This window comes from Octodon degus, unplaced genomic scaffold (genome assembly GCF_000260255.1).
Source record: "Octodon degus isolate 3935 unplaced genomic scaffold, OctDeg1.0 scaffold00019, whole genome shotgun sequence".
NCBI lineage: Eukaryota > Metazoa > Chordata > Mammalia > Rodentia > Octodontidae > Octodon > Octodon degus.
This window is the reverse complement of record NW_004524595.1, coordinates 3,482,901-3,492,735: the sequence shown is the minus strand read 5'-3', so window position 1 is coordinate 3,492,735 and position 9,835 is coordinate 3,482,901. Positions and strand designations below refer to the sequence as shown.

The following is a 9,835-nucleotide window of genomic DNA, read 5'->3' as shown; positions in this document are numbered from 1 at the left end:
GGCTCAGTGATTTAAGGAATCTACCTTTGGGGAACTAGGGATTGGGTGAGGTGAAAAGAGGGTTGCAATCCTGAGTTATTAGGAATTATCTTTCTAATTGTAATAAAATGAGAGAATGCTAACATAAAAACACTATGGATTATATGAGAAGTTATAGGAAAAGGTCTGCAACAGGCAGGTGCTTGATGAATGGAAGCTGTAGTCATTTGCATTCCTGTGTGAAAGCTGGGGCTGAAAGCACCAGTCCTCTCCTCCTAGCCTCTAATGTATCACCTGCCCTCACTCACCATATGTTTTCAGCCTCGGTCTAGAATAGAATTGTTGGTTCTCTGTTTCAAGCAAAGGCTCAGCCTTGCACTGGTGCCTTCAGGGAAGCCTCTCTGTTGGATGGAATGACGGAAACAGCAACTGTGGGTCTCACATCCCAGGATGGACTGGGTGGCCAAAGGGCACAGCTCTGGTTCTTCTTTGGTGAGCGTTGTTAAAATTCAACTTGGAATGGTCTGTCTGCACTGATGTCCCAGCAGGTCAATGAAAGAAGCTAATAGTTAGGCCTCACCGAGCTGGCATCTTGGGTCAGTCAAAGTCAAGGTCCAGGGATGAAGGGAGGGCAGGGTCTCACCTCCTAGTTCCAAATCACCCTGGCTTGCAGCTGCCTTCCCTGCCTGCTTCACTAGGTAACTTTGCAATACAACTCTTCAAAGTCTAGGTAGAGGTTAAGTTTGTTTCTAGTCTTGGTTTCATGGTAGCAACAAGCCCCCAGGTTGGCCATCAGTTGGCAAAAGTCCTCCAAGGTGACCTCTGCTGCAACTACCTCATTTTGGCCTAGACTGGAGACCAGGGACATAATTTTTACAGCTCCGTGCAAAATGAAAATACAAGGTCCTTGGTTGAAAACTAAGAATTTTGTGACAGCAACAGCAGAGCATTAAACCAAGCACAAGGTTCTTCTGAACACAGGGCACTGTGTGATGTACAAGTCACACACCCACCAGGCTGGCTCCCCCTAGGCCACTTTGTGCCAGAGTGGCAATCCATGGCTGCATTTCTGTCTTCTGTGTGGGCAGAAAAAAGGCAGTCAAGAGGTGTCAACCACCAAGAGAGGAAGGTGCCCCAAGCCTAGGGGAGAGGCCAGGAGGGAGCCCCACAGAACAGCTCATTTTTTTTTCCTTTTGCTGGGGAAACAGCTCAGCATTCATCTCCTGAGACGGGCAGATCAATGGCATCATTATATATGAAGCTTCAGTTTCAATGTTTTTTTCCAGTTCTATTTTAGTAACCACTTTTACACAGCAGGGCATAGGACGAGGCTCTTGTTGGCTCTGAAATCACCTGGAGAGATGAAGGAAGCTGGATGGCTGTCTGAATTCTCTCCAGGTCACCACCCCACCTCCGGAAGGCATCACAGCTGGGAACCAACCGCACTGGTATTGCAACCTGACTCACCCACTTCTCAGAACTGATTGAGGCTGTGGGGAGTGCCCAGGAGGAAGGCACAGGGCCATGCTTGCCACACACAGGGTGCCAAGTAAGTTTTCTATTCTTAGGATCATTCATACAAGCTGCCTCAGTTTCATAGATTATTTGATTGCACTTGTGGCACTAACAAGCATTGTCTATTGATTTAGTGCTATGGTCCTCCTGAATTGATATTGATGTTGTGTCTATGACAAACAGCTTTACCCATTCTATGCCTCCCTCCCTCTGTGAGCAGATGAAGCAGAGGCTGCTCTTCATGTGGCTCGGAGAAGTGGAAGCCACAAGCCTGCCACCACATGATGGACCCCCTCTTCTCCACTGTACCTGCTCAGCAGAAACTGTTAACACATGCACCCCAATGAAGATTATTTCTCAATTTTATATTTACATACTGTTATAATAAAAATCATATAACAATCACAAATAGAAATTTTTAAACAGGATACAGATGAAATAAGCATTTTGCTCTTGCTAAAACAATACTATTTGGGGGGACAAGTATTTTGATGAATATGGTTCACTATGTCTAAAATCTTAATTTCAAACAGCATTACTGGAGATAGGATCTCAGTGTTGTTTTAATTTGCATCTTTCTGATGACCAATGAAAATCAATGTTTTTTCATATATTTATTTGTCATTTGTATTTTCTCATTTGAAAAGTATATATTCTTCTCAGATGTCTATTTTTGGACTGGGTCTTTGAATGAGGGGGTCTGATTTTTTTCAGTTCTTTATATGTTCTCGATATAAGTCCTCTGAGGGACAACTGGCTAAAAATTTTTTCCAAGTTTTGGGCTGTCTTTTCCCTCTGTTGGTGTCTTTTTTGTTATGAAATTTTTTGTTTTGTTTTCAAAATAAACAGCATCACTTTTATTCCTAAACTTGATTGTAAAGGTTATCAGTGGCTGAAAAGTTTCCTTACAAAACTGGGTACCACCCACTTGAAGATGTACTTTGTTGGAAGTGTTGATGAAATCATGATTCTGAACTATCTGAAGATTTTGGGATAGGTCTATAGCTCAGGGGGAGAGCATTTGTCTAGCATGCTCAAGGCCCTAGGTTTGATCCCCAGCACAGTAAGAAAATAAAAACCACACAAAGATTTTTGTTGAAATGTCAATCACAAATTACTCTTCTGACTGGTGTCAATTTTTGCATGGTGGGTGGACAAAATAATTGGAAGGCATTGCATTTTTTGCCAAGGGTTCTAACCTCCCTGATATATTTCATTTGGAAATTTTTGAAACACATTTGAGAAGTTTACTTCTGAGATTTTTTAAAATATGCATACATATGAGAAAATTGTCAGAGATCATCTTTTTCAGCTTCAGCATGTAAAGCAACAGGTTACCTAATATCTGCCGTGACTTTCATTTTTAAAAGCACTTTAAGGCCCACACTTCAAAATTACTTTAAAACGCAATTGTTTCCTCTCTGTTCCTAGCAAGTGAGTTTATATTTTGGAAAGTATGTGTTAGGTAACACATTACTGACAACCAGTTGTCGTCACAGAGAAGCTCAGCGTGTTTGAAACTAGCTGTTATGATTAAAAAGGCATAATTTGTCTTCAAGCTTAATGGTTCCTTACAAGTGCTTTGCCAAAACGCTCGCGTGGTGACTCAGTATCTCATCACAAAGCACTGTTAGAATTCCATGTTCCCTAAGTCTTGTCCTAGGGACAGCTATCACACTGATGATATCCTGTTCCACACTGGGCACTGCTGGCTCGGATGCTTAGCTTGCCAGCACGTAGTGCAGCAAAAGAGTCTCGTTTACAACTCTGTATTTGTATTCTTACCCAAGAATCTTTTTTTTATGTGAAAAGATATTTTATTAACTATTACCATATTGTATTAGCGTATTTCTTCCAGTGGCAAACTAAGCACAGGATAACATTTCTCTTCAATTCTACCCAGAATCTCAGTATCATCTGTCTTTTGGAGGATTTAGTTTCATGCGACATCTGTGATACTGCCCGCGAGGATACCAACAATGCTTCCTTGTAAAGAACATTTTGCTAAGTTGTTCTATCATGAGTCCCTGCTCAAAGAATTCACTTTCATTTTCTTCCAATCTGGTTTTCAGCCCTTGATCATGTGTCCATTCAATATTATGGACAGGATCTGGCTGAGGCACAGGTCTTGTGTTCATATGGAACGTCCACAGAAGGGTGGTAGCACACTATTTTCCTGCCATCAGATGTCAAAGCAAGCTCTGCTTTGCAATTATAGTCATCTGGAAGAAAAGAATGTGTAGATTTACAGCAAACATGAGCTAAAGCTCCATTTGGGATTGGAAATAAATGCTTTAAAAGAGCTCTCTTTGATATCGCCCATTTTACTACTGCTGCTGCTGCTGTCATAATACATGAAGAAGCTTATCAGGTGGTATGAAAAAAGATGTGGGAGAAACTGCCTTTAAAATCTGCTTCTAAGCACCAATTTTCATTCCAGTAGGCCACCATCTTGCCCGCTCCAAGAATCATTTTAATCTAGTGAAAGCAGTAAGTATTAAGACACGTCCAGATTTTTCCAAAGCAGAGTTTTATACTCCACACTAGAGACTGAAGCCAGGCCCTTGTAGTGCTAAGCAAGCTCATGCTGTACCATGGAGATACACCCTCGGCCAGAAATCATAGTTTTAATTTATTTTTACATATTATTTATTTACTTGGTACAAGGTCTCTGTATGCAGCTCGGACTCATAGTGATCCTCCTGTCTCAGCCTCCCCAGTGATGGTGTTACAGGCATGCACCACCACACCCAGTTTCAGTGGCCATCTTGGCACTGGGTTGGCACAGCATGCAATACTGGGTCCTTGCCCTTGCTAGGCAGGCCCTTAGACCACTGAGCTTTCTCTCTAGGCCTCATAGTTTTTATTCAGTAATTTTCTAAGACTATATCACCAGTGGTACATTTTTAAAAATTTAATAGTACACACATACCTAACTCTATGTATATTTATTTCATAATTGAAATAATTCAGAAATACCTGTGGCTAAAATATGCTTTTTAATCTGTATTTTAGCCAGCCACCAAATGTTTCATAATTTGTTTTAACAGTTGGGAATATTTCCACGCACCTCCCATAGTGTGCGCAAGGAAGTACCTATTCTTTTTGTCACTGTGGGATTTTCTTTGTTTTATCCAGTCATTAAGGCAAACGGCACTTTGTCCCCACTATGAAGAAATTTAGAATGGGAGAGGAAAGGAGAAAAAAGAAAGCTTTTAAACATTTGTGACACCTATCATTAAATGAAATTTGTGAGATGTTGAATTCAGAACTCTGATTTCAAATATTGTTTGTTTTAAATGTGCTGGTTTGCCAACATGGACTAGATGCTTGATGTTTGAACATCTTGCTGGTCCATACGTGGCTTCTTCTCACCAGCTGATGTCGCAAGCACCAGCTGTGCCTAGGGAGTGGCTGGTAGTACCAGGGAGGATACATGTCACTCGCGTTCAGTAAGACCTCTGGATAGTCTGGTGTTGTCTTCCTGTCAGCTCCAGTTAGATCATACTTGTTTTTATTTTGTAATGTGGCTAGGAAGAGTCCTTTCTGTCAGAGGTCTGCCAGCTCTGCCACTTTCCTTGTTGCTCTAATTTATCTAACGACTTGTTACTGGCAGATTTCAAATTTTGGTTCTGTTCCTTGTTCTAAGATTTTGGGGGACATTCATGGCAACATGTTGAAAGAGGAAATTGTTTGCATGATGTTATGATTCAAATGTGATCACTAAGATCTGGGCACAAAGAAAACACTAAGAAAGCAAAATTCTTCCTTTCTGATTAAAAAAAAAAATATGTGTAACAAGCAATATTTAGAGCTGGGTGCGGTGGCGCATGCCTGTAATCCCAGCACTTGGGAGGCTGAGGCAGGAGGATCATTAAGAGTTCCAAACTAATCCTGTCTGCTTCTTGTACTATGGATAACCACGAAGAAGATAACAATGTACAATGTATTGATTACTGAAACTGTCCTACTAATCAGCTTTGAAACTAATTCGTATTTGTTTCTCAATTAAATTAAAAAAAAAAAAAAGGCACACAGCTTCTTACCACAAGGGGCCCTATCTGTGTGCATGGGCACCACTCTTAAAAAAGTATGGGTCAGAACCTACCCCCCCAAAAAAAAAAAAAAAAAAAACAGGAGGATCACTGCAAGTCCAATCTGTGTAGCAAAACCCTGTAGATTCTGTACTAAATACATTAAAAATAATAATAATAAATGAAATTTGGTTGAAGGAAGTTCCACCAATGTAGCATCTGCCTTTGAAGCCTTAATTTTGTAAATCACATTGGTTTGAACTCAGAGGTTACCTATTGTGATATTCCCTGTGTCTATGTAATTCATGTGTCTCAGGAGAAATATGCTTTGTCTTCGCAGAATAAAATGTACACAGTGGGAAAAAAAAAAAAAAAGGAGTTCCAAATTAGCCTAGGCTACATGGGAGCTTAAGGCCACCCTGAAGAGCATAACAAGACCCTGTCTCAAAAAGACAAAAAAAAAATTTAGTATTTTCCCCCACACCTTAATGGATCCTGCTTCAGATTAAGCTTGATTCTCAATTGAATTGCATTGTTTTCCAGGGAATAGTGTGTGGTATCCCTACAATCCATCAATCTACACTTGCAACCCACTAAGCTCTCCTAAGTGAGAGAAGACAGTCTTCAGTTGTAGCTGGTTTCTGGACTCTGAGAATGACCGTGGGACTGTCCCTTAAGGAGCAAGAGGGTGTTGTCTGTCCTATGTGATGGCCACAAACATTTGAGAACTTCTGGGCTGGACAGAGAGACATCAGCAGTGGACGCTGTGTTACAAGCTCACAGAAGAAGCTGCACAAGACAGGAAAAGTGAAACCCAGGAAAATTCAGGGGAGAGGCTATGGGCGTTGGAGCTGATCTTTGAAAGAGGCTGCATTTCAGTGGGAGGAGAACTAATCATAGCAGCCTTCACATTGTGTGAAGTTGGAGGGTAAATAGGGAATTCTTTGGGGAACATTAAGCTGGTGTCTACTAAGGACCTAGTATAAGCGCACCTCCCAATGAGACAGGAGGACCACCAGTTGGAGCCTCACTTGTGCAACCTAGCAATTTCAAGAAACCCATTTCCAAAAGAAAGTAATAAAAGAGTTGAAAATGGGGCAAAGTACAAAGACCCTGGTTCAATCTAGACACACACACACACAACTAGGACACTTAGGTCTGAGCAACTGAAGAAACTCACATGCCATGCTGAAAAATTAGACTTTATCTGGGATGCATTTGTCCATATCTTATAGAGAGCAGGGAAGGATTTCTTTAAGCAAATATACTGAATGATTAAATACTTTCCACGGGATTGAGAACATACTCAAGTACAGTCCATGTTCCCAGACATTAAATCAGCTAAAGAACTTATTTAAAAGGCAGATAGCTCAATGGACTAAGTGCCTGCTTAGGCAAGTGCAGGGACCCGGGCTCCATCCATGGCACCACATACTGTGCCAGCCCAGCCCGCAGGCACACTGAGCCAGCCACCGAGATCAGACATGGTGGTGCATGCCTGTAATCTCAGCACTGAGGAGGCTGAAAACAGGAGGATCACTATGAGTCTGAGCTGTGTAGTGAGACCCTGTACCAAATATACATTTTAAAAAATTAAAAAGCAAGTTACAGGGCTCTTCCCGATTCTCAAAACCTGAATTTCTAGGGATGCACACAAACAGAAATGGATATCTCAACAAACTCTTAAGCTAAATATTTTCCTACCACAATCATGCCACTGCCTCATTCCCAAATGCTTTGGGAATATATTCAAATTTGAGAACATTAAAATTGGGTTTATAGACCCCATAAACTTCCACACTAGGCCAGAAGGGCAGCCAGCTCAGGGACACCAGCTCATCTTGACCCCTCTTTCCAGAAAACCTTCCAGTGGGAGCGGAAGCCAGGAACAATGGCAAAGATGTCACCCTTCTGGGCTTCCCCCAAGCACCCTGCAGACAGACCTCTGGAGGATGTACCCTCTGTTTCCTGAAACCAAATACTCCTCCAGCCGTCCAGATCCAACTTCAGATGGCTCTTTCTCCTTCACTCTTCCCCGTCTTCTCTCTGTCAGGACCTTGCTTCCTTTCCAGCCCTGGGATTTACTTACTATGTTGCTTGTATGTGAGGAGCTTAATTATACTGCACATGCTGTCGTCTGGTTCTCTGATAGCTCTGTGTGAGTTTCTTCTCTAATCTCTGGGAATGGATGAGTTTTTCCTGCTGTGCTCATGGGGCAGTGGTGCTCTATTGATGGACTTTACCTCTGGACCATGCCCCAAATAAATTCAAATACATCGTCCCCCTCTAAAATACTGCAGCCATAAACCAATCAACCACTCTCATAGACAGTTTCTCATTTAGCTTGCCCAAGTCTAAATAGTTTACACATGTTTTGTGCCCACATGAAAAGCAAGAATTGTAAAACATCTTACGAGGTAACTTGAGATTTCCCAGGGAGGGTGGATGGATATAATCAAAACATATTATACACATGTATGAAATACCACATTGATACCTAGTTTTTGTAAAATTAATAAGCAGTAATAAAAATACATTTTAAAAGTTTTCCTTTGTTACTTGCTTAGAACAATTATACTTTTATTAACAAAACTAAATATAGCCACCACCACCACCATCCCCCCCTTTTTTTTTTTTTTTGCCATTTTTCAACTAGATACATTTCTAAGTTTGTTTGTCCAGCATAACCTGGAAAGCAGCCTGGATCAGAGGCCTGTCTAGTTTCTACCCTGGAAATGAATTTGGGCCTTCTACTGGGACTCAATGTAGTAAGTGGAGGCAGTGGAAAAGGGAGTTCTCTGAATTAATGTCTCTGCTATAACCTGGCATGGGAGTAGAAGGCGTTGATGACTTGAATGTACTGGGCCTTTGGCTGTGGCTTAGTGAGTCCATGGCCTGGTCAGAAAGCACAGAGTGTGCATGGATAGCAGAGGTGTGTTGGGGTTGAAAAGAGGCAGCATGTGGAAGGCTGGAGAAGCTGCACCAGATGATACAATAAGGAGCAACTGTGAGTGGGTAGCAGGAGATGGGCGAGGGGCCCATAGTGAAGGTGACAAAGAACAGAGTGAGGGGCCCAAGAGGCAACATGTGAGGATGGAGGCTTAAACCAGATGACTGTGGACAGCACACACATGGGTGAAGGACCCCTGAGGGGCTGCTTGGATTTTCTCAGGGAATATGTCTCCTTGGAGCTTCTGCCAAACCCCAACCAGAATGATGGCATGCCAGGCAGGCTAGAATTGTTAGATGAAATATACGATGTTGAGTGAAAGTTGAATTTCAGAGAATCAACAAATAATTTTTTTAGTATAAGTATGTGCCAAATACTGCATAGGACATACGGGTTGTTTTTGTTTTTGTTTTTGTTTTTCCAAAAAAACTATTTTTTGCTTCTCTGAAATTCAGCCTTCACTGAGCATCCTGCCATCCTAGAGCTGTCAAAACCTTTGGAGGAAAAAAAAACTTTTGGAGGCAAAGATAATTTAATTTCCTCACTGAAGAAATTGTGTAAGAATCAAACCGGTCAGAAATCTTCCACCAGGGTATGGATTTCGACAGAGTGAGAAGAGAAGGAAGGCAGAGGCAGGTTTTGAGATGAGAAAGCAGGAGAATGAAGAGATTGGAAAGAGAGCACCAGGTGAGACTGAAGATGTGGATGGACCCCAAGTCCAAATGATGTCACCCTGACAGGGGATTGCATTTTGGACAGAAGGAAGCAGTAAGCCCGTTCTAAAACTCTGAGCAAAGTGTACACCTTCCAAAGAGAAAAGGGAGTCAGAAAAATGGGTGAGGCCCAGCAGACCAGCCCAAGTTCAAGTGAAATGACCCAACTTTGACCTGGCTTGAAAATCAGGTAGATGTGCTCCAGGATGAGCTGGACAGGACAGGGCCCCACAGACCACTGCGTGCTCATTGTTTAACCCTGGGCACTGAGTTATTCAATCAGCCTTCTTGAGTGCTTCCCTGTAAGATGGGAGTTAAAATCAGAACTTGTCCATAACCTCCCTCTTCTACATTCATCTATATTGTAACCTTTGCATTGTGCTTTTTTCTCCTGTTGCTGAGTTTTCCATTGCATGTTTGTTTCTTTAATTCACCTGTTGTTGGATATTTAGGTAGTTTCTGGTGTTTGATCATTATAAACGTGCTACCGACATTGTACATAGTCATTGTATAGAGGTATGTTTCTATCAGACAAATACCTAAAAGTGCAGTTGCTGTATCACATTAGGGCACTCTGGACTTTAGGAGAAGCTGCCAAGCTATTTTCTGAGGTACCTGTAGCATTTGGCATGTACAGCAGCCTG

At 41.9% G+C, this 9,835-nt stretch overlaps 1 pseudogene; it reads right to left on the bottom strand.

Moving 5' to 3' along the window:
* Positions 1–3,407: 3,407 nt before the first annotated feature.
* On the bottom strand, positions 3,408–3,843 carry LOC105741661 (annotated as a pseudogene).
* Positions 3,844–9,835: the final 5,992 nt, after the last annotated feature.